Source organism: Pongo abelii, chromosome 2 (assembly GCF_028885655.2).
Source record: "Pongo abelii isolate AG06213 chromosome 2, NHGRI_mPonAbe1-v2.0_pri, whole genome shotgun sequence".
Lineage (NCBI taxonomy): Eukaryota > Metazoa > Chordata > Mammalia > Primates > Hominidae > Pongo > Pongo abelii.
Window position 1 is genome coordinate 125,312,143 of NC_085928.1, and position 27,015 is coordinate 125,339,157.

General features: G+C 35.8%; 1 protein-coding gene across 18 annotated transcripts in view; it reads right to left on the reverse strand.

Moving 5' to 3' along the window:
• Positions 1 to 27,015, reverse strand: part of RBMS3 (RNA binding motif single stranded interacting protein 3) — an 861,233-nt gene that overhangs the window by 667,964 nt on the left and 166,254 nt on the right.

Consider the following 27,015-nt stretch of genomic DNA (forward strand, 5'->3'; position numbering starts at 1 on the left):
TTGATGGGCATTCAGGTTGATTCCACGTCTTTGCTATTGTGAATAGTGCTACAATAAGCATGCACGTGCATGTATCTTTATAATAGAATGATTTCTATTCCTTTGGATATATACCCAATGGGATTGCTAGGTCAAATGGTATTTCTCTCTCTAAGTCTTTGAGGAATTCCCACACTGTCTTCCACAATGGTTGAACTAATTTACACTTTCACCAACATGTAAAAGTGTTCCCTTTTCTCCATAACCTTGCCAGCATCTGTTGTTTTATTGACTTTTTAATAATAACCATTCTGGTTGCTGTGAGATGGTATCACACTGCTTTTGATTGCATTTCTCTAATGATGAGTAATATTGAGCTTTTTTCATATGTTTGTTGGCTGCATGCATGTCTTCTTTTGTTAAGTGTCTGTTCATGTCATTTGTTCACTTTTTAATGGGGTTGTTTTCTTCTTGGAAATTTGTTTAAGTTCCTTGTAGATGCTGGATAATAGAGCTTTGTCAGATGGATAGACTGCAAAAATTTTCTCCCATTCTGTAGGTTGTCTGTTCACTCTGATGATAGTTTCTTTTGCTGTGCAGAAGCTCTTTAGTTTAATTAGATCCCATTTGTCAATTTTTGCTTTTGTTGCAATTGCTTTTCTTCATCATGAAATACTTGCCTGTGCCTATGGCCTGAATGTTACTGCCTAGATTTTCTTCTAGGATTTTTACAGCTTGGAGTTTTACATTTAAGTCTTTAATCTGACTTGAGTTGATTTCCTATATGGTATAAAGAAGGGGTCCGGTTTCAATTTTCTATATATAGCCAGCCAGTTTTCCCAACACCCTTTATTAAATAAGAAATCCTTTCCCTATTGCTTGTTTTTGTCAGATTTGTCAAAGATCAGATGGTTGTAGGTGTGCAGACTCAGTTCTGAGTTCTCTATTCTGTGCCATTGGTCTATGTTTCTGTTCTTGTACTAGTACCATGCTGTTTTGGTTACTATAGCGGAAAGCCAATTTCAAGCCACCAACATCACATTATAGAATGCAGGTTTGGAAAGAAATGTGCAGCAGAACCTCATTATATAGTACTGTCATCATACAGACACAATACATGTAAATAGCTGCCAAAGCATAGATAATGGTAAAACATAGTACAGTTATTATGACGTGATGAGTTTTGAGTATTGCCTTTTCTGTGTACTGTAATTTATTCAAATACAGTTGCTGCTCAAGTTATTATTAGGTTACATCCCAATGAATCCATTTTAAATTGAAAATATCACAAGTTGAAAATGCATTTCATACAACTAGCCTACCAAACATCATAGCTTAGCCTAGCCTAACTTAAACATGCTCAGAACACTTACATTAGACTACAGTTCGGCAAAATCACCTAACACAAAGCCTATCTGATGATAAAGTCTTGAATATCTTAGGTAATTTATTGACTACTGTACTGAAAGTGAAAAACAGAATGTTTGTATGGGTACCCAAAGTACAGTTTCCACTAAATGCAAATTGCTTTCAAGTCATCACTAAGTTACATACTATCTGTGTAAGTTTCTACCCAAGTTTCTATGATGTAACTTTTAATATTGGCTCTGTTTCAAAACCAGCTTGAAAAATTCCTGGGAAATCAAAAACTCATCTCTCACAAGCTGGTCTGAGCTATCTGTAGCAAACCAGTAACTTCTACGTCTTTACTGTTATATTCTCCTTATAAAATCCACTCAACATTTTCTAAAAGGCTATTTATCTAAGTTGTGAATGATCCATCTTCACAATGTTAGTATCTTCTTCTTGCTGATCTCTGCCATTTTGGATTGGTTGTTAAATGCAGATGGAGAAAAGTCAAATGGTATAGTCCCCAGGCTGATACATTTCCCCTTCTCTGCAAGCCCATTGCTGTCCCACTCAGCCCTCACAGTAAACTCTCTTTCCCAGCAAAAGCGCATAGCCTTCTGGGTTTCTTTGCCCCAGTGCCTTGTGTCTAATACTCTAATGCTGACCACCCATCCACCAGCAGAATTTTTAAGGCTTCCACATTTACTAGGCAGGATACTAATACTCCATTTGATTTGCATCATTGTGCCTCTAGCTCTAAACATTCCACAGTCATCTTTAATACTAAAAAAGCTTTGATTACTTCTGAGAACACTACCCACCCCTATCCAACCCTTTTCAAACTGCAAAGCCTAGAATTTCATTTCCTGCAAACAGGCACTCAGAAACCAGCTAGATGAATATCAAAAATGTATCATTCTAAATGACAAGATGCTTTCCAAAGGGATCCCTCAAGGCTCAATTACTTGCCACTTCTTTGCTTGGTTTCATATGTTAGCATTCTTTCCCAGTCTCTAGCACAAATCATAAGGACCTTAACCACTGATAACAGTCTGGAAACAGAAACTGATCATTACCATTTTTTTAAACCAACACCAAGGGTTTCCTTCCCACAAGGTCTAGGAGTCAAGTCTGACTCTTATTTTCCTTCTGCATCTTTTGGTTAATTGTTTCAATTTGTTCCATTTCCATTCACTTTCTTTTGCTGAATCACAATTATTCGTTACATATGTGTATCCAGAAGTTAGGGAGAACACCCAGCTGGTATTATTGGGAAGCCAAAATTTCTTTTAGGGGGAGGATTATCCTTGGCATGACCCAATAGTATCTTTTTTCTTTTTTCTCAGTTTCAGAAGCTGCTTCTACCCCGAGTAACAGTGCTGAGAACTCCCTGGATTGCCCGTGATCAGTGGGTTCTGGAAGCAAATGGACAGAAGGAATTCAAGATTAACACAGAAAAAGACCATGACATCACTACCCCATGCGTGTGTCCTCCAGACAGTAACTCTAATATGAGAAACATCATACAATAATTCAGAAAGTAATTTCAAGCACCTGCTTTGTGGTGTTAAAAACCCAGAGAAAGTTACGTGTGCCCAGTCTTAGAATTTTTCCTGCTAGTTTTAAAAATTTATATTTAGGTTTAATAATATATAAGCATAAAATAGAGATAACATAAATGAGCACTTACTATATTCCAGGCACCACTCTAACGGTTTCAAGGCATTTTTTTTTTGTCTCTCTCTCTCTCACTGAAACATCACAATAATGCTATTAGGCAGGTTCTATTATCATTCCCATTTTATAGATGAGTAAACTTGAAGACAAATCTTTTTGTCCTTTTTCCATTTTATGCAATGCTAATTTTAGGCAGAGTAGATATTTCAATTAGCAGTTTCCCTTTTCCCATCACACAAGAAAGATGTGCTTTGTCTCCCCGAGACATTTAGTATTAGAGGAATAACAGTAAAATCGAGAGAGAGGAACAAAAAACCAATACATAAAAACAGTGCAATTTAAAAAATCAAGTTGAATTATTTGGTTGCTTAATGGCTCAAAGAGACATTGGGACTTTGCCTCCCAACAAAGCCATTATTTTTTTTTCAATAGTTTCCAACCTAAATTTCTGAAATATTTCTGTTTTATTATGTACTAGGTAACATCCTGTTTATCAGAAGGGGAAACTAATGACACTTTAGCTTATCTCATTATAAAACAAATAGAACCTAGAATTATTAAAGTTCTTTTTTAAATCAAATCAAATCAATGCTTTGGTAAACTTTTTTTTTTTTTTTTTTTTTGAGACAGAGTGTTGCTCTGTCACCCAGGCTGGAGTGCAGTGGCATGATCTCGCTCACTGCAGCCTCCACCTCCCGGGTTCAAACAATTCTCCTGCCTCAGCCTCCTGAGTAACTGGGACTACAGGTGCACATCCCCACATCCAGATCATTTCTTTTGTAGTTTAGTAAAGACAGGGTTTCCTACTTAACTGTTTCACACATTTGAACTTGCATTCTAATGGCAATCATTGGAAGCTTATGTGGACTGCTACGGTGTCTTCCTCTTCCCCCTACTTACCAGGTGCCTTTTGGCTATGCTTATTGTTCTGTGATCTAGAAGTTATCTTTGAATCTCTCGCATCAAACAGAATGTTGATACATGCTTGTTACTTAAAAATGTTCAAATGATTAATAAATGAAGAAATAAATGAATAGAGGAATCTTTTAAAGGTGACGAGGATATGGAAAAATAATTTAAAAAAACCTTTTTTGGTAAACGAAACTGATTGAAACATCGCCTAGTTCTTTAAGCTCTGGGTTAGTCAGGTTTGCTGGTTTTAATTCCTCTCTCCTCCAGAGTATCAAATCTATCTTTACTCTGGACCTTTCTTGAGAAACTTAGATCAAATGTAAAGGCTTCCTTGGAACCAATAAAACAAAATTACTTACGTTACATGTGCCATCTCATACCTTCCTTTAAAATAACACCCATACAAACACAGACACACACATGTTCTCATATACACTCATACATATTCACACATATGCTTATATAAACAACAAACACTATCATGTTTTAATATGGTTATTGGTGCATGGTGTCCCTTAGTTCCTTGCAAGCAGTGACCACATGTTTTCTCACTCAGTAAAGCATGTGTGTGTCTGTGTGTTTCCAACATAATTTTACAGCTAGATATTTAAATCCCATTCTGGTTCACAAACTTGTCTGGACCATCAAGTACATGTTTTTGCTTCTTCAACACCAGGAATTTCCCAGGCTCAATGGCAAAGCCAATCAAATGTCTGTTTCTGTTTCAAAGATGAACTATTCAAACTTATTGGCTTGTACCTGACTTCTCCCTGCCTCTCCTCTATCCCTGTGTTACCAATCTTAAAACATTAAGTATGTTGAAATGATTCTTAGGTTGGGTGGCAGAAACCACAGGTATGAGTGAACAGCTTTGTCAGAGAAGATACTTCCCCACTCCATGAACAAAACCACTGCATTTTCACAAGGAATTTTTAACACAGCGTTTTGGGAATTCTAACGCAGCTCATTGCTGGAGCACTGAACAAACAAAGACCGCTTAAAAATAAAATCATGAAAATGACATTAGCAATCATGACATTCAGACATTTTTATACCTCTCTTTTAAAATGTCAGCTCTTCCAGACAGCTGGATCCAGCCATTGGAGTTAAGAAATGTTACTATTTGTGAATCCCTCTAGCCTCTGCCATGTAGGGAGACTTCAAACAGCCATCAGTAAACAGCATTCTCATCACTCCAGCCCAGACTGAATTCTAATCAAGGTCTTTTAAATGCCATTGAACAAATCTATATACTATGGATTGTTTCTTGTATGCCTCTGGCCAAATGCTATTCACTGGGTCATTTATTATTTTTAGAAAACCAAAACAATCCACACTAATAGTATAAATTACAACACATCTAGAAGCACAGTCCAGGCAATCTTGTTGATTTAATACTAGAACTGAAAGAAGCTTTTAATTATTCCTCCTCTGGTGATTTATTAGACACTTGGAATCTAAGAGTCTCACAAGTGGATGAGCCAGGTTTATACCCCAATTAACCAACAGAAAGTGTCTGGTCTAAATATGCCTTAAAAGCCAAATACTAAATCTAAAGGGTGTGCATAATTGAGTCTAAAAAGAACTAAAATATAGAAATTAAAAGTTCCACAGATTATCAAAAGCAATAAATTTACTAAGAGGCAGAACTCCCAAAACAAGTTATCTAACATGAAAATGGATGTATAACCTGAACAGAACTTTCTGTGAAGTGTTCACATAAATTTTCAGACGTGAGCTGCAAGATATTATGACTATATCTCAAACAGGTTCATAGGTTCAACAAAGTCCAACTAAAACCAATAAATGACATAATGACATCATAGTTCACTTGTTCTCTTAAGAAAAGTCCCTCAGGAAAGTGACAGAGAAAATACCAGAAAACTTGGTTGTTCAAATTCTTTGCATCTGTAGACAAGTCAATTAAAAAGACCTCCTGGAACACCTGTCATGAGGCCGGGCTGTCCATCATCCCTGAATGTATGAAACGAAAACCATAAAGTCATTTCTTTGGGCTATTTGTTAGGAAGACATAATTTTAAACTTAAAATAACCTCTGAAAGAAAAGCTGGTGTCTGCATTGTATCTTCAGATTAATTAAGCCAAAGTCTTGGAGGTTTGGAATTGAAGTTTCAGACAAAGCTGCTTCTTTACTAAGAAAACTTATCACTGTAAATCGGGGTAGCATTGGAGAGTGTGATAGAAATGGCTGCCTTTAAAAGTCCTACCTATCACCAATTTGGGACCTCTTTACCGGAAAGAATTTTAGCTACATTCATTTCTAGGATCAATAATCTATTGTACATTAGTTCCCCATATTTTCTGCCTCTTCTTTGTCCCTTAGCTCTAGACTCTGAATCATTTTCCCACCTGTCTTTCCTATATTCCCTCTTTCCTTGATGTTATTTCAACCATCACCAAGACTAGCTGAAACTTCAGCAGTTCCCTTAATTAGCAGAACTTTTTCTTCATTGTTCCCTCTCCCCTCCTCATCCTCACTCAAAGAGTGTGTGTGTGTGTGTGTGTGTGTGTGTGTGTGTGAAGGAGTGAGGATCTGAGAATCTGAGTTGGGGACACTGGCTTAAGAAGTTTCCTTTAAATGACTATTAGGTTGGTGCAAAAGTAAATGCGGTTTTTGCCATTGAAAGTAATGGCAAAAAACCACAATTGCTTTTGCACCAACCTAATATAAACATTTGTGAGATTTTTAAAATTTATTTTATTTCAGGCATACATGTGTGATTCATTATATAGGTAAACTTGTGTCATGGGGGTTGGTTGTAAGATTATTTCATCACCCAGGTGTTTAGTCTAGTACCCGTTAGTTATTTCTCCTGATCCTTTCCCTCCTCTGACCCCCTACTCTCAAGTAGGCCCCGGTGCCTGCTGTTCCCCTCTATGTGTCTATGTGTTCTCATCATTTAGCTCCCAGTTATAAGTGAGAACATACGGTATTCGGCTTGTTCTTCCTGCATTAGTTTGCTGAGGATAATGGCTTCAGCTCTATCCATGTTCCTGCAAAGGACATGAACTTGTTCTTTTTTTATGCCTGCACAGTATTCCATGATGTATATGTACCACATATTCTTTATCCAGTCTACCACTGATGGACATTTAGGTTGATTCTATGTCTTTGCTATTGTGAATAGTGCTGCAATGAACATATGCATGTATGTAGACCGATTTATATTCGTTTGGGTATATACTCAGTAATGGGATTGCTGGGTCGAATAGTATTTCTGTTTTCAGGTATTTGAGGAATCACCACACTGTTTTCCACAATGATTGAACTAATCTACATTCCCAGCAACAGTATAGAAGCATTCCTTTTTCTCTATAAATATTTGTGAGATTTTAAAAAAAGACTAATACAAATTGAGACTGTCACAGACAAAAAAATCTAAAAAAGATCTCATTTTTCTTCATTCTATTTAAACTTAAAGCGAAGACCTTTTTTTTTTTAAACAGCTCCTCGTGAACTCTCATTTTTCAGTAGTGACATGAAAAATAGCTCAGATTGAAGGCTTTTAGAATTCAGGAATTCATTCAACAAATATTTACCAAATACCTATTAAGTGCCACTAGATACCTAGATACTAGGCATTGGGGATAACGTGATGACAAATTTTCTACCCAGCAATACTCCAATAAATATAGATCAGCCTGTTTCACTTTCAGCCTTCCACATCTCAGTAAGGACAATTTCATCTTCCCAGGTGATCAGGCTAAGTACTAATAGGATTTGCTAGTTCACAGAGCTGCATCAGCTTTACTGCAGACCTTGATGGTCTTTTCCACCAAATAATGCAATGTCAGACCCACTCCTAACTTCTATTGATTGGTAAGCTATTTCAGGATAAAACTTCTCCATTTTGATAGAAAGTCAACTAAATTGATGGCCACATAAGTATTCCATATCTATACACAAAGAGACATTTTACAGTTATCTGACTACTAATGCAGGATTTGAAGAGCTAGTTACAGTTTCAGTGAGCTGTGTGTGCAAACTGGTCTATATGTATAAAAGAAAGATGTAGCAATGTTTCCCTTATTTCCATCCAAGTTGAAATCTTGATTTTTTTTCTTATGGATGTTTGAACATATCCTTCTTAATTTTGTTTTTATCTATTGGCTTAGAACAGAGGAAGAAAGCATAATAAAATAAAATGTACTATTGTCCTTCCTGATTAGTAATAATCGAGTTGTAGAGAAAGTGCATTACTGTCTTATTTTTCTAACTTCATCAAAATATTTGATTAAGCATAGGGGAATATTATTTGCTTCTCTTTAAAAATCAACTTTATATTTTCTTCTAAGAGTGATACATGTTCTTTATAGGAAAAAATAGAAACTACAGAAAGTCAGCAATAAACAAAAGGCAATTATATTCCTATAAGTACAGACATTACTTCAAAAATTGTACATTCTATGAGTATTATGCTTTGTTTGTAAATAACATACTATTTATTGTGTGTTTCTGATTATAAATAAAATATACATTAACAGCCAATTTGGAATATGGAGAGTTGTATTTAAAATATCTGTGATTATACCAATGCTTTTATATTGGCACATTTCCTTTCAACATCATATTAAATGTTATTTCTTGTCTCAGTCTCTATCTGTCTCTCTCACTCATACACGTAGACACTCACGTTGTATGTTGCTTTCTTAATATCTCCCAATTGCTTTTCAGGTTATTAAAAACATTTTTGAATATATGTTTTAGCAGAGATATAATATACATAGAGATGTAAAATAACTGAATACTTACATGTTATCTGAATTAGGTAAAATCATTTTTCTATTACAATTAATGATGAAATAAAGGTTAATTTTTCTTTAATTCACATTGCCCAGTTTTTTCATAAAATGGAAAAAAAATCAAAATTTTAAGCATATTCAATTGTCCCTATAAATACTGTATATTCAACTCAGAAATAATGTTTACACAATTTTCACTAGCTGTTATATACAAATTTGTAGTCTTTTTCCTTTTTAGTTCTTCCATGTGTTACCAAATATCACTTTGTGTTCTATATAATATTTTCCCCATTATTAGACATCTAGGTTGCTGATCAGCCTTTATAACTGTTTTGATTACTTGATCAAGGACCAAAATGCTTTTCTATTAGAGACTGACTTTCATTTTCATGTCAAGATATAGATTTTTAAAAAATGGCAAAAAAGTCATCAAAAAGTGACACAGCCGTGCTATAAAAAGATGAATAAAATGATGCAGGAAGATTAATCTAATTTTATTTGTGTTAAAGTAGTTGATTTGCTCTTCGGGGTGTACAGGGAACTGTTGGCCCCAGAGATACCACATTCCCTCTAGTTCTCAAAACAGTTGGATATCGCCAGGTGTGGTGGCTCATGCCTATAATACTTTGAGAGGCAGAGGTGGGCAGATCGCTTGATCCCAGATCAGCTTGGCAACATGGTGAGACCATGTCTTTACAAAAAAAAATTAAAAATTAGCTCAGCCTGGTGGCTCATGGCTGTAGTACCAGCTACTCAGGAGCTGAGGTGGAAAGACTGAGCCCAGGAATCTGAGACTGCAGTTAACTTTAATACACCACTGTGCTCTAATCTAGGCAACAGAGCAAGACCCTGTTTAAAAAACAAACAAACAAAAAAAGGATTCAGAAACACATATTTGGAGGCATTGTTCATTAGGATTCTAAGTTTATGTTATAGTTCTCAAATTGATCAATCTAGATCTATGTGTTTGGGTAATGTCTGCATGGCACTGATAATACAACTAACACTTTAAGTAATCATATTTTTAAATTATTATATATCCTATTTGCAATTCAAATTCCACAAATTATTTTAGGCACTTTATATGAAAAAAATAAACCTGACTTTAGTTACGTTTTTACAAAGAAGGATTTCTTTATATGTCTCAAATTTATATGCATACTACAGTGTGGAATATTTTTAAAGCTTAAAGTTGGTTCAACTCTTACTTCACATCGTCTCTGCTAAAATTATACTATGTGACTTTTTTCCTTCAATCAAAATAATAAGAGCAAATGAGTAAAATCACTTAAGTCAAATATGAGGTTCCCAGAGAGTACTCAGTAACCTGGTGAGAATCTACCACAGCTCACAAATGTTAAGGAGGCAGTGTTCAAAAACTGGAAGAAAGTCAATGAAAATGTTAGGTTCAAGAAGTTTCAAAATAAAATATAGGGAACTAGAAAAATTGGCAGCTAAATTAAGGTGATTTCTTTTTCCATTCAGTAACAGAGGAAATACAGTAGACAGTTGCATGTACCTAATGGCAGAAGTGAAGGAGAATGATTTGAAGGTGGCCAGGGCAATGGACATTGCATCCATAGGAGAAATTAAGGACTAACAGAGATACCTAAGAGACCAAAGGTGATCTTTTCTAAGAGTATGGGCCAGAGGGAACAAATACATAGAGATTTAACACAAAGAATACTGTCTTTTTGTTTCATGTTCATTGTAGTTTGAAATAATTTTTTTTTCAAATTTTAGCCTAGAAGATCCAGATGTCAATCACTATTGTAAGAAGTAATGTTGTATTGTTTTCCTTTACTTCTTTGATACGGAGAAAATAACCCACGCTAACATTATGAATGATGGAAAAATGTTTTTTCCACCGAATTTCTTAAATAGAATGGCAATATCTAAAAAATTTTTTAAAGAATATATATATATATCCTAATTTGCCTTGATAGCATTACTTTTAAAAGGCACAGCTTAATGTTAAATTTATGTGTTATTGCTTTCTGAAGTCTTCCCCACAAATATTGTTCCATTTATAAAATTTCCATTTGGTGCAGCCAAGGCCTCTTCCAAAATCTATGTGAAAATTGAAATTTTATGCAATAATTTCCATGCATATAAATAGGTACTATTGAATAATCTTGATATTGACATCAGTGGAACCTGTAGTCACATCCTAATATAAAATATCAAAAATAATTTTATACAATCTTCCATTTTGACCCTTGAGAAGTTTATTTTCATTAATTAGGTCTTATCTTTTTACTTAGCTCTTAGGAACTGGGAAAAAGGAGGACTACGTGGAGCTATTTCAACCCAAACTCCACAAATTATTTCAGGCATCAGTGACTCCACAAACTCATTATGCTGGCAAAACTTTGGAGGAAGGAATTGGTTGACAATCTCAATGGTTCAAGCTATAATATGGAAAAGGCATAAAAGGATATGCACCTGAAGCTTAAAAAGCCTGTGTACAAAGAAGTTTAATTTATTATTCTAATGACTTTCACAGCATGAGACTCTCACCAGGAGACACACATCTATGCATCTAATAAGGCTGCCGAGATTGGGCTACTCCGAAGGACTCTCATGGCTGTTTCCAAAGCATCTTTTTATAGATGGGAAAATGTAAAGTATGTGAAAAAGGCTCAAGACTGATACTATCTATGATGTTTTGCTGCTAGTTACCTTCATATATATTCCTCAGAAAAGAAGCCAACTTTAGCCAGCAAGCCTCAATTAATATATTTAGGTTGTTTTCATTAAATACTTATTCATACTTTGCTGTGGAAGCATAAGAATACCTAGCTAAGACATACTGTGTTTAGGATAAAACCCCTGGAAGCTCTGCTTAGTTATAAAATATAGTCAGGGTTTGCCACAATTACGTCCTCTGTTGATGTTTGCTCTTCTCCCCTTTATCACCCTTCACTGAATCTCCCTTATTCTCTGCTAATGTTTTTATGCAATCGTAAATGATTATAAATATATACCCATAAATCAATTTTTATATAACATATCATTCTATATGCATTGTTTTGCAGAATTGTTTTTGATTAATGATATATTTGAGAATTTTTAATGCCATATATGCATCTGTTCTATGTTTAATCACTCCTCCCCCTCACTTTGGACATTTAATGGTTCCAATATGCCTGCAATAAACACTCCTGTACCTATATCGTTCCACTTCCTAGAAGTAGAAATATTGGCCCTAAGATATATGAATTTAAAAATCTGATGAATATTCCCAAGTGGTAACACAAAAGTTTTTCTAAATTATATTTAATAGTACATGAAAGTAACTGTTTCTGCTCATCTTTGCCACATTAAATAATATGTGTTTTAAATTTCTATCCAATTCGATAGCAAAAAAAATTATTTTTATCAATTTTTAAAATATTTGTTGTTTTTAAGTGTTGCTAAAACAACAGGCTTTTTTTTTTTTATTATTGTTTTTGAGATAGAGTCTCACTCTGGCAACCACGCTGGAGTGCAGTGGCGCAATTTCAGCTCACCACAACCTCCACCTCCTGGGTTCAAGTAATTCTCATGCCTCAGCCTCCTGAGTAGCTGGGACTACAAGTGCATGCCACAACACTCAGCTAATTTTTTATGTTTTTAGTGGAGATGGGGTTTCGCCATGTTGGCCGGGCTGGTCTCAAACTCCTGATCTCAGGTGATCCGCCTGCTTTGGCCACCCAAAGTGCTGGGATTACAACGTGAGCCACCACGCCCGGCAAATAGTTGTTTTAATTTGAGTGTCAATTGACTTTGTGGTAACGTATAAATATTTTCACTACATAGTGAAGCCTTCATCATCCTTTTCACATTTTGATGTTTCATAAAGCCTTGGATTAGAGAGTCTCTGTAGGTATCATATTAGATAGTAACCAGATCTTGCCGATCTCATCATGATTATTTGTAGTAAAGACATGGAGTCAGAAAGTAGACAAACAAAAATAAGGAACAATCTAGTTTCAATTCTTCCCAGGCATATTTCTGCCCAAATGCATTATAAAATAAATGCACTGTATCCAACTCTTTCTGAATAACACACTTAAGTCTCCTGAAGGATTATAATAAGGCAACCCTCAGATTTAGGCCAAAGCATGAAAAGAGGCCAAGTTCAACTAAAAAGGCCTTGAGGTGAGCACAAAAATAAAAAAACAGACACTGAAGCCATTATATTCTGGATAGACTTGCACATAGATGAGGCCAATCTTAAGGACAGATAAGAGAGGAAAAATTTCTACTTCCCCCAAAATGTCAAAAGCAAGGGAATCATCTATTTATGTATTGTAAAAAGCAAGATCATAGATAGATAGATAATATATGTTGGAATAATATCCCAAATGGGATTCTACCAAAAGGACTAAAGAATAGGAATACAATGGAGTTTACTTTTACCAGGGAATAGATTCTAGGTCAGTGTTAATTAGCTCTGGTATAGTCAAAATTACTCCTAAAAATACCGTAAAATATCTTAATCCATTTGTGCAGTACACTATATATGGCTCAATCTAAAAAGTAAGCTGTAGAATTTTGGAAGAAATCATATATGTTAAAATTGTGGGTACTCCATCCAAGATGGCCAAACAGGAACAGCTCCAGTCTACAGCTCCCAGTGTGAGCGACGCAGAAGATGGGTGATTTCTACATTTCCAACTGAGCTTTGAAGACAGTAGTGGTTCTCTCAGCACGGAGTTTGAGATCTGAGAATGGGCAGACTGCCTCCTCAAGCGGGTCCCTGACCCCCGAGCAGCCTATCTGAGAGGCAGCCCCCAGTAGGGGCAGACTGACACCTCACAAGGCTGGGTACCCCTCTGAGACAAAACCTCCAGAGAAACGATCAGACAGCAACATTTGCTGTTCAGCAATATTCACTGTTCTGCAGCCTCCGCTGCTGATACCCAGGCAAACAGGGTCTGGAGTGGACCTCCAGGAAACTCCAACAGACCTGCAGCTGAGGGTCCTGACTGTTAAAAGGAAAACTAACAAACAGAAAGAACATCCACACTAAAACCCCATCTGTACGTCACCATCATCAAAGACCAAAGGTAGATAAAACCACAAAGATGGGGAAAAAACTGAACAGGAAAACAAAATTCTAAAAATTAGAGCGCCTCTCCTCCAAAGGAATGCAGCTCCTCACCAGCAATGGAACAAAGCTGGACCGAGAATGACTTTGTTGAGTTGAGAGAAGAAGGCTTCAGACAATCAAACTTCTCCGAGCTAAAGGAGGAAGTTCGAACCCATCACAAAGAAGTTAAAAACCTTGAAAAAGATTAGACTAATGGCTAACTAGAATAAACAATGCAGAGAAGTCCTTAAAGGACCTGATGGAGCTGAAAACCATGGCACGAGAACTACGTGATGAATGCACAAGCTTCAGTAGCCAATTCGATCAACTGGAAGAAAGGGTATCAGTGATGGAAGATCAAATGAATGAAATGAAGCGAGAAGAGAAGTTTAGAGAAAAAAGAATAAAAAGAAATGAACAAAGCCTCCAAGAAATATGGGACTATGTGAAAAGACCAAATCTACATCTCACTGGTGTACCTGAAAGTGACGGGGAGAATGGAACCAAGTTGGAAAACACTCTGCAAGATATTATCCAGGAGAACTTCCCCAACCTAGCAAGGCAGGCCAACATTCAAATTCAGGAAATACAGAGAACGCCAAAAAGATCCTCCTCAAGAAGACCAACTCCAAGACACATAATTGTCAGATTCGCCAAAGTTGAAATGAAGGAAAAAATGTTAAGGGCAGCCAGAGAGAAAGGTCGGGTTACCCACAGACGGAAGCCCATCAGACTAACAGTGGATCTCTCAGCAGAAACTCTACAAGCCAGAAGAGAGTGGGGGCCAATATTCAACATTCTTAAAGAAAAGAATTTTCAACCCAGAATTTCATATCCAGCCAAACTAAGCTTCATAAACGAAGGAGAAATAAAATTCTTTACAGACAAACAAATGCTGAGAGATTTTGTCACCACTGGGACTGCCCTACAAGAGCTCCTGAAGCAAGCACTGAACATGGAAAGGAACAACCGGTACCAGCCACTGCAAAAACATGCCAAATTGTAAAGACCATTGATGCTAGGAAGAAACTGCATCAACTAACGAGCAAAATAACCAGCTAACATCATAATGACAGGATCAAATTCACACATAACAATATTAACCTTAAATGGAAATGGGCAAAATGCTCCAATTAAAAGACATGGACTGCCAAATTGGATAAAGAGTCAAGACCCATCAGTGTGCTGTATTCAGGAAACCCATCTCATGTGCACAGACACACATAGGCTCAAAATAAAGGGATGGAGGAAGATCTACCAAGCAAATGGAAAAAAAAAAAGGCAGGGGTTGCAATCCTAGTCTCTGATAAAACAGACTTTAAACCAACAAAGATCAAAAGAGACAAAGAAGGGCACAACATAATGGTAAAGGGATCAATTCAATAAGAAGAGCTAACTATCCTAAATATATATACACCTAATACAGGAGCACCCAGATTCATAAAGCAAGTCCTTAGAGACCTACAAGGAGACTTAGACTCCCACACAATAATAATGGGAGACTTTAACAGCCCACTGTCAACATTAGACAGATGAACGAGACACAAAGTTAACAAGGATATCCAGGAATTGAACTCAGCTCTGCACCAACAGGACCTAATAGACATCTACAGAACTCTTCACCCCAAATCAACAGAAGATACTTTCTTCTCAGCACCACATCACCCCTATTCCAAAATTGACCACATAGTTGGAAGTAAAGCATTCCTCAGCAAATGTAAAAGAACAGAAAGCACAACAAACTGTCTCTCAGACCACAGTGCACTCAAATTAGAACACAGGATTAAGAAACTCACTCAAAATGGCTCAACTACATGGAAACTGAACAACCTGCTCCTGAGTGACCACTGGGTAAATAATGAAATGAAGACAGAAATAAAGATATTCTTTGAAACCAACGAGAACAAAGACACAACATACCAGAATCTCTGGGACACATTTAAAGCAATGTATAGAGGGAAATTTATAGCACTAAATACCCACAAGAGAAAGCAGGAAAGATCTAAAATTGACACACTAACATCACAATTAAAAAAACTAGAGAAGCAAGAGCAAACACATTCAGAAGCTAGCAGAAGGCAAGGAATAACTAAGATCAGAGCAGAACTGAAGGAAACAGAGACACAAAAAACCCTTCAAAAAATCAATGAATCCAGGAGCTGGTTTTTTGAAGAGATCAACAAAATTGATAGACTGCTAGCAAGACTAATAAAGAAGAAAAGAGAGAAGAATCAAATAGACGCAGTAAAAAATGATAAAGGGGATATCACCACCAATCCCACAGAAATACAAACTACCATCAGAGAATACTATAAACACCTCTACGCAAATAAACTAGAAAATCTAGAAGAAATGGATAAATTCCTTGACACATACACCCTCCCAAGACTAAACCAGGAAGAAGTTGAATCTCTGAATAGACTAATAACAGGCTCTGAAATTGAGGCAATAATTAATAGCTTACCAATCAGAAAAAGTCCAAGACCAGATGGATTCACAGCCGAATTCTACCAGAGGTACAAGGAGGAGCTGGTACCATTCCGTCTGAAACTATTCCAATCAGTAGAAAAAGAGGGAATCCTCCCTAACTTATTTTATGAGGCCAGCATCATCCTGATACCAAAGCCTGGCAGAGACACAACATAAAAAGAGAATTTTAGACCAATACCCCTGATGAACATCAATGCAAAAATCCTCAATAAAATACTGGCAGAATGAATCCAGCAATACATCAAAAAGCTTATCCACCATGATCAAGTGGGCTTCATCCCTGGGATGCAAGGCTGGTTCAACATATGCAAATCAATAAACGTAATCCAGCATATAAACAGAACCAACGACAAAAACCACATGATTATCTCAATAGATGCAGAAAAGGCCTTTGAAAAAATTCAACAGCCCTTCATGCTAAAAACTCTCAATAAATTAGATATTGATTGGGTGTATCTCAAAATAGTAAGAACTATTTATGACAAACCCACAGCCAATATCATACTGAATGGCCAAAAACTGGAAGCATTCCCTTTGAAAACTGGCACAAGACAGGGATGCCCTCTCTCACCACTCCTATTCAACATCATGTTGGAAGTTCTGGCCAGGGCAATCAGGCAGGAGAAAGAAAGAAAGGGTATTCAATTAGGAAAAGAGGAAGTCAAATTGTCCCTGTTTGCAGATGACATGATTGTGTATCTAGAAAACCCCATCGTCTCAGCCCAAAATTTCCTTAAGCTGATAAGCAACTTCAGCAAAGTCTCAGGATACAAAATCAATGTGCAAAAATCACAAGCATTCTTATACACCAATAACAGACAAACAGAGAACCAAATCATGAGTGAACTCCCATTCACAATTGCTTCAAAGAGAATAAAATACCTAGGAATCCAACTTACAAGGGATGTGAAGGACCTCTTCAAGGAGAACTACAAACCACTGCTCAACCAAATAAAAGAGGACACAAAAAAATGGAAGAACAGTCCATGCTCATGGAAAGGAAGAATCAGTATCGTGAAAATGGCCATACTGCCCAAGGTAATTTATAGATTCAATGCCATCCCCATCAAGCTACCAATGACTTTCTTCACAGAATTGGAAAAAACTACTTTAAAGTTCATATGGAACCAAAAAAGAGCCCACATTGCCAAGTCAATCCTAAGCCAAAAGAACAAAGCTGGAGGCATCAAGCTACCTCACTTCAAACTATACTGCAAGGCTATAGTAACCAAAACAGCATGGTACTGGGACCAAAACAGAGATACAGACCAATGGAACAGAACAGAGCCCTCAGAAATAATACCACACATCTACAACTACCTGATCTTTGACAAACCTGACAAAATCAAGAAATGGGTAAAGGATTTCCCATTTAACAAATGGTGCTGGGAAAACTGGCTAGCCATATGTAGAAAGCTGAAACTGGATCCCTTCCTTACACCTTATAGAAAAATTAATTCAAGATGGGTTAAAAACTTAAATGTTAAACCCAAAACCATAAATTCCATAGAGGAAAACCTAGGCAATACCATTCAGGACATAGGCATGGGCAAGGACTTCATGTCTAAAACACCAAAAGCAATGGCAACAAAAGCCAAAATTGACAAATGGGATCTCATCTAACTAAAGAGCTTCTGCACAGCAAAAGAAACTACCATCAGAGTGAACAGGCAATCTACAGAATAGGAGAAAATTTTTGCAATCTACTCATCTGACAAAGGGCTAATATCCAGAATCTACAAATAACTCAAACAAATTTACAAGAAAAAAACAAACAACCCCATTAAAAAGTGGGTGAAGGATACGAACAGACACTTCTCAAAAGAAGACATTTATGCAGCCAACAGACACATGAAAAAATGCTCATCATCACTGGCCATCAGAAAAATGCAAATCAAAACCACAATGAGATACCATCTCACACCAGTTAGAATGGCAATCATTAAAAAGTCAGGAAACAACAGGTGCTGGAAAGGATGTGGAGAAACAGGAACACTTTTACACTGTTGGTGGGACTGTAAACTAGTTCAACCATTGTGGAAGACAGTGTGGCGATTCCTCAGGGATCTAGAACTAGAAATACCATTTGACCCAGCCATCCCATTACTGGGTATATACCCAAAGGAATATAAAGCATGCTGCTATAAAGACACATGCACATGTATGTTTATTGCGGCACTATTCACAATAGCAAAGACTTGGAACCAACCCAAATGTCCAACAACGATAGACTGGATTAAGAAAACGTGGCACATGTACACCATGGAATACTATGCAGCCATAAAAAAGGATGAGTTCATGTCCTTTGTAGGGACATGGATGAAGCTGGCAATCGTCATTCTCAGGAAACTATCACAAGAACAAAAAACCAAACACCGCGTGTTCTCACTCATAGGTGGGAATTGAACAATGAGAACACTTGAACACAGGAAGGGGAACATCACACACCGGGGCCTGTTGTGGTGTAGGGGGCTGGGGGAGGGATAGCATTAGGAGATATACCTAATGTAAATGACAGTTAATGGGTGCAGCACACCAACATGGCACATGTATACATAGATAACAAATCTGCACGTTGTGCACATGTACCCTAGAACTTAAATATAATAAAAAATATATATATATAAATAAAATAAAACTGTGATTGTACCCACTATTTTTCCCTTTCTAAACTGAACATTTTTGTTTATATGTAATCATGCATGGATAATATGTTGTTAAGCTGCACTCAATGTAAGACCTGCCCTTTTTATCAATTTCCAAACCAAATAACACTCAACATTTCTGACTGCACTATCTCATTTGGTCCTCTCAGCAGCTCCATGCAATAAATGCTATTATTAACCCTCAATTTATAGCAGAAAAAAATGGGGTCCCTTGTCACATTGGTCGTATTAGGTATCTGAATGTATGCACACATCCACTGACAAACACACACGTCTTTCACAGTAAATATTATTCACCATGTAAACTTCAGACCAATCACATGAATGTGTAAACACTACTAACTTTTTAAAGCAACATAGTCCTTGAGAAAAATTGGCTGACTTAACAATTACAGTGGCTATTGCTATTTTCATATGCATATTTGACCAGAATGTTTAGGATAATCATTAATGCTTATTTAATAGAATGAAAGTCACTAAGATCACATTTTGGCTAGTTTTAGCAAGTGGAGGAATGTTAACTAGGCTCTCTGAAAATAAAAGATACTACTATTTATTCACAGGGTTCTTTGGCCGAATAAATTGCCTTAAGAAAATATTCATTATTATAATCTAATTGCTTGACAGCTGGGTAACAGAGTTTACCACTAGGTCAACAAAACATAGAATAAAAGCGTCTTCCCATCACTACTTTACTGAGAGGGTTGTGAAACCACAGCACACAGTAGTTATTCAAAAGAAAGAGACAATGCAACAGAGGTGAGAGAAACTGTTAGCCTGAGACCTGTTTCTCAACAGTAATTTTGAAACACCCTTCCCTGTCTCCAGTCAACATTACCTGTGAATTCAACTTGCACTGATTATACTTTTATCAGGACTTTTCTCTGGATGATATACCCACGTGTAGTTAACTCATGGTCCTTACAAAAACAAAGATGGTTACAATCACATCTCTTTCAATAACTTCTCATTTTGTAAGGTTTAAAATGAAGTTCTTGAACAGCAGAATTAAGTTATTGTGATAGACATCGTATCAGTGGTTACGAAGGGGTGGGACTAGGAAAGATTCACTGGGAGGGAGACTACGGGAACTTTCCGGAGGTACAGGATGGTTCTTTATCTTGATTGGGTTAGTAATTATGGGTTACCTTTATCAAAAGTCACTGAACCAGAAACATAAGATTTGTGCTTTTTTGTTTTTTGTAGGTTATTCTTCAATGTAACTTTCACTGTGATTTTTTCTTTGTGGGGGAAAAAAAGGAATTACTACACACTCGATGCTTTTCCTCTCATTTTGGAAATGAAGGCATATACTGTGGAGTCACTGATATTTTGGAAGACTAAATGCTGCTATAATGAGTCATACATTTCTTTCTGAGATGTAACAATTATGCAACCATATTTCCCAATTAAACAGGTAACATCAACATATTTTCCTTTTTTTTTCTTGCTGTATATATTTTCCCATAAGGAATCGCCTTGTTTGGTTAAAAAATAGGTAAGGTGTTAGGAAGTTCCAAGATATTAAAAATGGCAGTTTTTCAAAATAACTTTTTAAGTGCACTGATGACAAATGGGAACTAAGCAGTAAGCCAGATGAGACATAAGTTAGAAAAATATGGTGGTGTTTTTCTGTATCACCTCTTAACCAAACCTCATCTTTTCAGCTTATTAAACAGGTTTTTTATTTGGAAGATATATGAAAAGGGATCTTACAGAGACAAACTTTTACTTTAATTCAATTAAAAGTGAAAACCAGTTATGTATCCCCTATTACCTACCAGGCATTATAATGACACAAGATAGAAAGACAGGCAAGATTGACATGGCCCCTTATTCATAGAACATGCAGTCTGGCAGGAGCTCATGTAATTAAATGAATAATTACAGCAGGATGAATGAGATAGTACTACAATGGATAAGAGTATGGGCTCAGGAACCAAAATGCCTGGCTTACATCCTAGCTAACCAGGCACTTACTAGCTGTGTAATTGTCATTGAACACATTGCCTAAATGCCTTATGCCTCAATTTCCCACCTGAAAATGAAATGGATAAACGGTATCTATCTCAGAAGTCTTTTTAACGTTTAAGTAATGTAATCTAGTTGAAGTTCTTAGAACACAGTCTTACACAGAATGAGTGCTACATAAGCAACAGAGAGACAGAGGCCATGAAGGAAAAGTGAAATTAGCCAACACTGGCATTGCCTAAATAAGTACCATCTGGGCAAGAATACTCCCCCTTGGTCAGTATCCACTCTATTAGGTGTCCTGATGTTGGCAATGAATGTGTCAGGTTTGCAGGGCCTGATACTGTTTAGTAGTAGTATCATATATTGAAATTCTTGGTTTAACTTCAGCAAAGTCCCTAAAAACTTGACTTGCTATGCCTTGTATACACACTTGTGTGTGTGTGTGTGCATGCGTGTGTGTGTGTGTGTGCACGCACGCATGCGCACACGTGCACCCTGGATACAAATAGTCAAGAATATATACATATATATATACGTATATATATACACATATATATACATATATATACACATATATATACATATATATACACATATATATATATATACACATACACACACACACACACTCATGCATATGTATGCATGCAAATGGGTACCACAGAATTTACCACTAGGTTAACAAAGCTTAGAGACAGAGAGAAAGTATGTGACCATGAGAAGCAAGAATACAGTTTGCTTCAGAGTTAATTTTTGCATCATAAATGAATGAAATTCTATTATGGCATGAATATTTATGGGCATAAAATACTTGTGGAAATTAACATACACAAATATGTAAACACATATATACACCATACACACACATATGTAGAATGAGATAAGAGTAGCAAATGTTCCAATATGTGGGTATTCCTAATTGCAGAGTTTGAAGAAAAACACTAACAAAGGTAGATAATTAATAATTATCAATAATCAATAAATTGTAAGGGTAATTTAAAAAAGTATTTCATAAAAGCACCTACCATTAAACAAAAATCAGAAATGAAAGCAAAACCAACAAACCAAAAAGAACACCAAAATGAAAGCCTCTCACTTTTACTGGAGACTAGAAGAATTACTGGCAAAGTTTCCACATCTAATACTAATTGGTGTCCGCCGATGTGATTTCAAATGCTGTAGAGTTCAAATGCAGAATATATCTACTTCTAAAGAACTTTTGGCTCACATCTAAAATAACTTAGCATATGTTTATCATTGAAATTTTGCTAATAAGAAACTGCGTATGTGTTAAAATACAAGCGTTGATCTCTCTTTTTCATGGTTTATAATTTGATCTCATAGAAGTCCATATGCTCCTTGGTAGAAACTTTCAAGCAATAATTAATTATGTTGTTTTAAAACATTATTGGTTGTTTTTGGTTGCTTAAGTTGTGAATATTAGAACCACATTAGCAAAATCATCAAGTAAAAAATACATAACTCTATTTGATTTGCTATACAGAGATTCCATGATGAATAATTAAAATATTCCCACCAGACTTTTCATTTCAGATGGCAAAATGAAGCATGATTACAAAATCTTCCTTCCCACAGACCTAATTATAAGTAAAAGAACAGCAAAAATGCCCAGCTTCAATCAAGCTAAGAAAGTAGCTTATAGCTATTTAAGAAATAAATGTTTCTATAAATCTATACTCCTTTAATGCAAAATGGCACAGAGCTCAAGTCTAATACTAATAATAAAAAACTTCTAATTATAAAAATATCTGGTTTATTTGTACCAATACACACAAAGTCAAATGCCACCATCACATTTAATGGGGAAACAAGAATTGCTCTCATTATAATGAAGAACGTAATAAAAATGTGCCATAATTTTATACTGCTCCGGAGGTACTAGATAATGCAATCAGATAAGAGAAAGAAAAAGAGTTGCAGAAATGGGAAGCCAGAGCCAGAGACATATTTATCATCAATCTTAGGTGACGTGATTACACCTAACAAAACCCAAGAATATCAAATTAAAAATATATTAGGAACACTAAGATTATTCTATAAGAAAGCAATATATAAAATCGCCATTTAAACGTATTAAGTATAATGAAGGCATGAACCAATTTTCAATAGCAAGCAAAAACATAAAATACTATATAGACAATGAAATACTGTTCAGCCATAAAAAAAAAGAAGAATGAATGTACGTCATTTACAATGACATGGATGGAACTGGAGGTCATATGTTAAGTAAAATAGGTCTGGCACAGAAAGACAAATATTGCATATTCTCAGTCACATGTGGGAGCTAAAAAAGTTGATCTCATAAAGAGTGAGAGTAGAATGATAGAAACTACAGGTTGAGAAGTGTTTATGGGTGCAAGAGGGATAAAGAGAGGTAGGTTGATGGGTACAAACATACAGTTAGACAAAAGGCATAAGAGTGATTATCCAACAGTAGAATAGAGTGACTATATTTAACAACAATGTATTGTATATTTCAACCTAGCTAGAAAACTTGAATTGTTCCCAACACATAGGAATGATAAATACCCAAAGTGATGGATACCTCAAATACCTTGATTTGATCATTATACATTCTACTGCATGTAACAAAATATCACATGTACCTTATAAATATGTATCATGTATCAATTAAAAATAAATATAAAATACTAGGTATAAATCTAACATAAATTTATATCACTTATGTGAAGAAATTTAAAATTCAACCACATACCATAAAATATTTTAGTGAATAAATAGATATATCATGCACTATAAAAGAGGGACCTGAATGTATAAAGAAGCCAAAATTGTTCAAAATTAACTTATAAGTAAAATGTAGGCCCAAATGAAATATCCATAAATTAGTGTATGTTTGTGAAAATGAACAAAATATTTGTCTCAAAAAAAGACAAAGAGTTGCAGAAAATTTTTGAAAATTAAGAATCAAGAAGGGAGAATAGCCTTAAAAATAATTATAAAATTATAATTTTTAATACTCTTTTTTGGAGAAGAGATAGATCTATAGCAAATGTAAAAAATAGAAGAATTCAGAAATATAACCAAAACATATGAGAATTAAATCCATAATGACACAACCAAATTTCAAATCGGTATACAAGGAGGAGTTATTCAATAATTACAATAATTAGTGTTGGGACTCTAGGTCCAGTTGATTGGATTGAAATTATATACATGTACATGTGTGTGTGTATGCAATGTACGAGCACGTACATGTGTATTCCACCGTTTACACTAAAATACAAAAATAAATATAAAAAAAATCTAGAAGAAAGAATGGTTGCATTTATTCATAAACTTTAGTGGGAAAGGTGTTTAAGTAGACATCAAAACCAAGAAAGCACAAAAGAAAAACATATTAGATATTATTATACATATATTTTAAACTTCTATATGGCAAAAATATCATAAACAAAATCAAAATGCAGAAAACTAATTGGGGAAAATCTATGCAATGCCTTATCAAATACATATGTATTTTCCTTAATCTAAAAAAAACTCAAAAAAGTCAGTAAAAGACAATACAAAGTGAAAAATCTGTAAGGAAGGGTAGGTTTCCAGGAAAAACATACAAATATTTTATCCTCCTTTGTAATGAAGTAGATATATCGTAAAATTAAGAGATTGTGTTTTTCACAGTTCAGATTGGCAAACATTTGTAAATACAGTGATTGTAATGTTAGAGCAATTATGAGGAAACACAGAAAACTGTACTGGGTAAAGTGTAAAATGCATGGATAATTTCTTATGGGCAATTTAGCAATTTCTATTACAATAACAGAAAACTCAGGATTTCTTTGATATAATACAGCAACTCTTAGAGAAATTAATCCTAAGAATACAGTCCTAGAAGTTCATAAGGAAATTTGCAGAAAAATGATCATCACATCGTTATTTGTATTACCAATGAAAGCATCCATAAGAGTGGACTAATTAACTACAGCAAATATAACGTTGCTATTAAAAAGAATGAGGTAGTGCTTTAAGAGAAAAAGCAAAATGAACAACTGAGGGAAGAAGGGAAGAAAACAAGTAAGTATGTAGGTATAGGCATATCTATAATAACTTTATATATATGCAAATATATATATATATATACATAATATTTTCTAGAAAAGCAGACAGAATTGTTAATGGTAGATTTGGAAGGAGAAAATGGCACAGAAGATGTCCACTTTTCCTTTTATAGCTTTCCATAGTATTAATTTTTTTTTTAACCATGCACATATATAGTTTTTTGTTTTTACTTTGTTTTTGTTTTACCTTTTATGGCAAAAGGCTTATCTGTGCAGTAGATTATGAAACATTTTGGGGGTCCTTTTTTATATTCCTTAACATTAAAAGAAAAACACATTATTTAATACATTTAAAACTATTCCCCTAAACAATCAATTACCATTCAAAAGAAACTAACATACTCCATATTTGCGATGCTGATTAAGGCTCACTCAAGACAGACACTTTCAGAGCAGAGCATAAACTCTGTCCCAGGAGAGAGGGAGCTTAGTTCTATCCATCTCTGTGGCCCCTGTACTGTCTACTATAGTGCCTTACATACATGAGATGCTTAGGGCAATTTCGTCACATGAAGACCTTTCAAGATTGAATTGTTTTCACTTATTTTACATGAAGTAAACTAACTGAAATTAGTTTACTTTATATAATTACCTATATGATTTTCTGTTCTGTGGACATCAATCCCTGTCTAGACAAATTTTACATATATTGGCAATCTCTAAAATGAAACAACCAAACCTAACTCAATTGATCATTCAATTTGCAAACAAACAAAAAACAAAAAACCAATTTTGAACCATGTTAACTAGCAGGAACAGTCATCCCTTAATTCTTAGCCATAATTTTATAGTGACAGTTTTTTAAAAAATCCCTAACTTTTGAAAATGTTCAAAATGAACAACTAGAATTTTTTTTTTTTTCAGATGGAGTTTCGCTCTTGTTGCCCAGGCTGGAGTGCAATGGTGAGACCTAGGCTCACCGCAACCTCCGCCTCCCAGGTTCAAGCAATTCTCCTGCCTCAGCCGCCCGAGTAGCTGGGATTACAGGCATGTGCCACCACGCCCAGCTAATTTTGTATTTTTAGTAGAGATGGGGGTTTCTCCATTTTGGTCAGGCTGGTCTCAAACTCCCAACCTCAGGTGATCTGCCCACCTTGGCCTCCCAAAGTGCTGGGATTACAAGCGTGAGCCACCTCACCTGACCTGAACAACTATATTTTTATGAATAAATTGAGATTCATTGGATGGATTCACAAAGGGAAACAAAAAATAAGTTCTGAAGGCTATTGGAATTTAACTTATTTGCAACAGCATGTTAAATTGGATTCTTTAACTGAGGCACCAAGATAAAACAGACAGCAGACAGCTGAGTTGTTAGACACACCATACAATACAATTTGCAAAATGTCAGAGTAGGATGACAGAGAGCTAAATGGCCTAAAATCTACATTGAGGGTTAAAAATTAGTGCAAACCAAGGAAACCAGGAAGAAGGACTTGTGTTAAAGATCTGTTTGGAGAAAGTTGTTCTGTGCTTACTTCTCAAGTTAAGACAGAAGAGCTTCAGAGGGACCCCTCAAGAGCTTAATATGTTCCTCTGAGTTAATACGGCAAAGTGAACTGTGATTGGTCCCTATACAGGAAACACAGAGGACAAAGTAAGCAACTGATGAACTGCTTTGGGCACAAAGTGGAAAGGTGCAGCTGTATTGGGATTGTCCTGCATTCTCAGACTTTGTTGGAGCCAGGGATCAATGTCCCTGGACAAGATGTGGGTTACAGAGGAATAGAGAGAGTAAGACTGTAGCTTTTTGTCTCCTGTCCAGGAAAACCACTGGAGGCTAATGAGAGTCCTGCAGAGAGAATTTTAGGAGTAGATCTCCACCAGGTGCAAAGGGAGCAGAGAGCTGGAGAAAAATCTATCATCAATGTCACAGATGTGCTTTCAAACATCCACAGCAAAGGCCTCAAAGGAGCCTAAGAAAGATCTCAAGAAAGAGAGAGACCTGGTAAGAATATACAAAGCCATCTCAAGAAAGTCAAGTACGAACTTCCCTACGTTCCTCACCTCTCCTCCTCCACCCTCT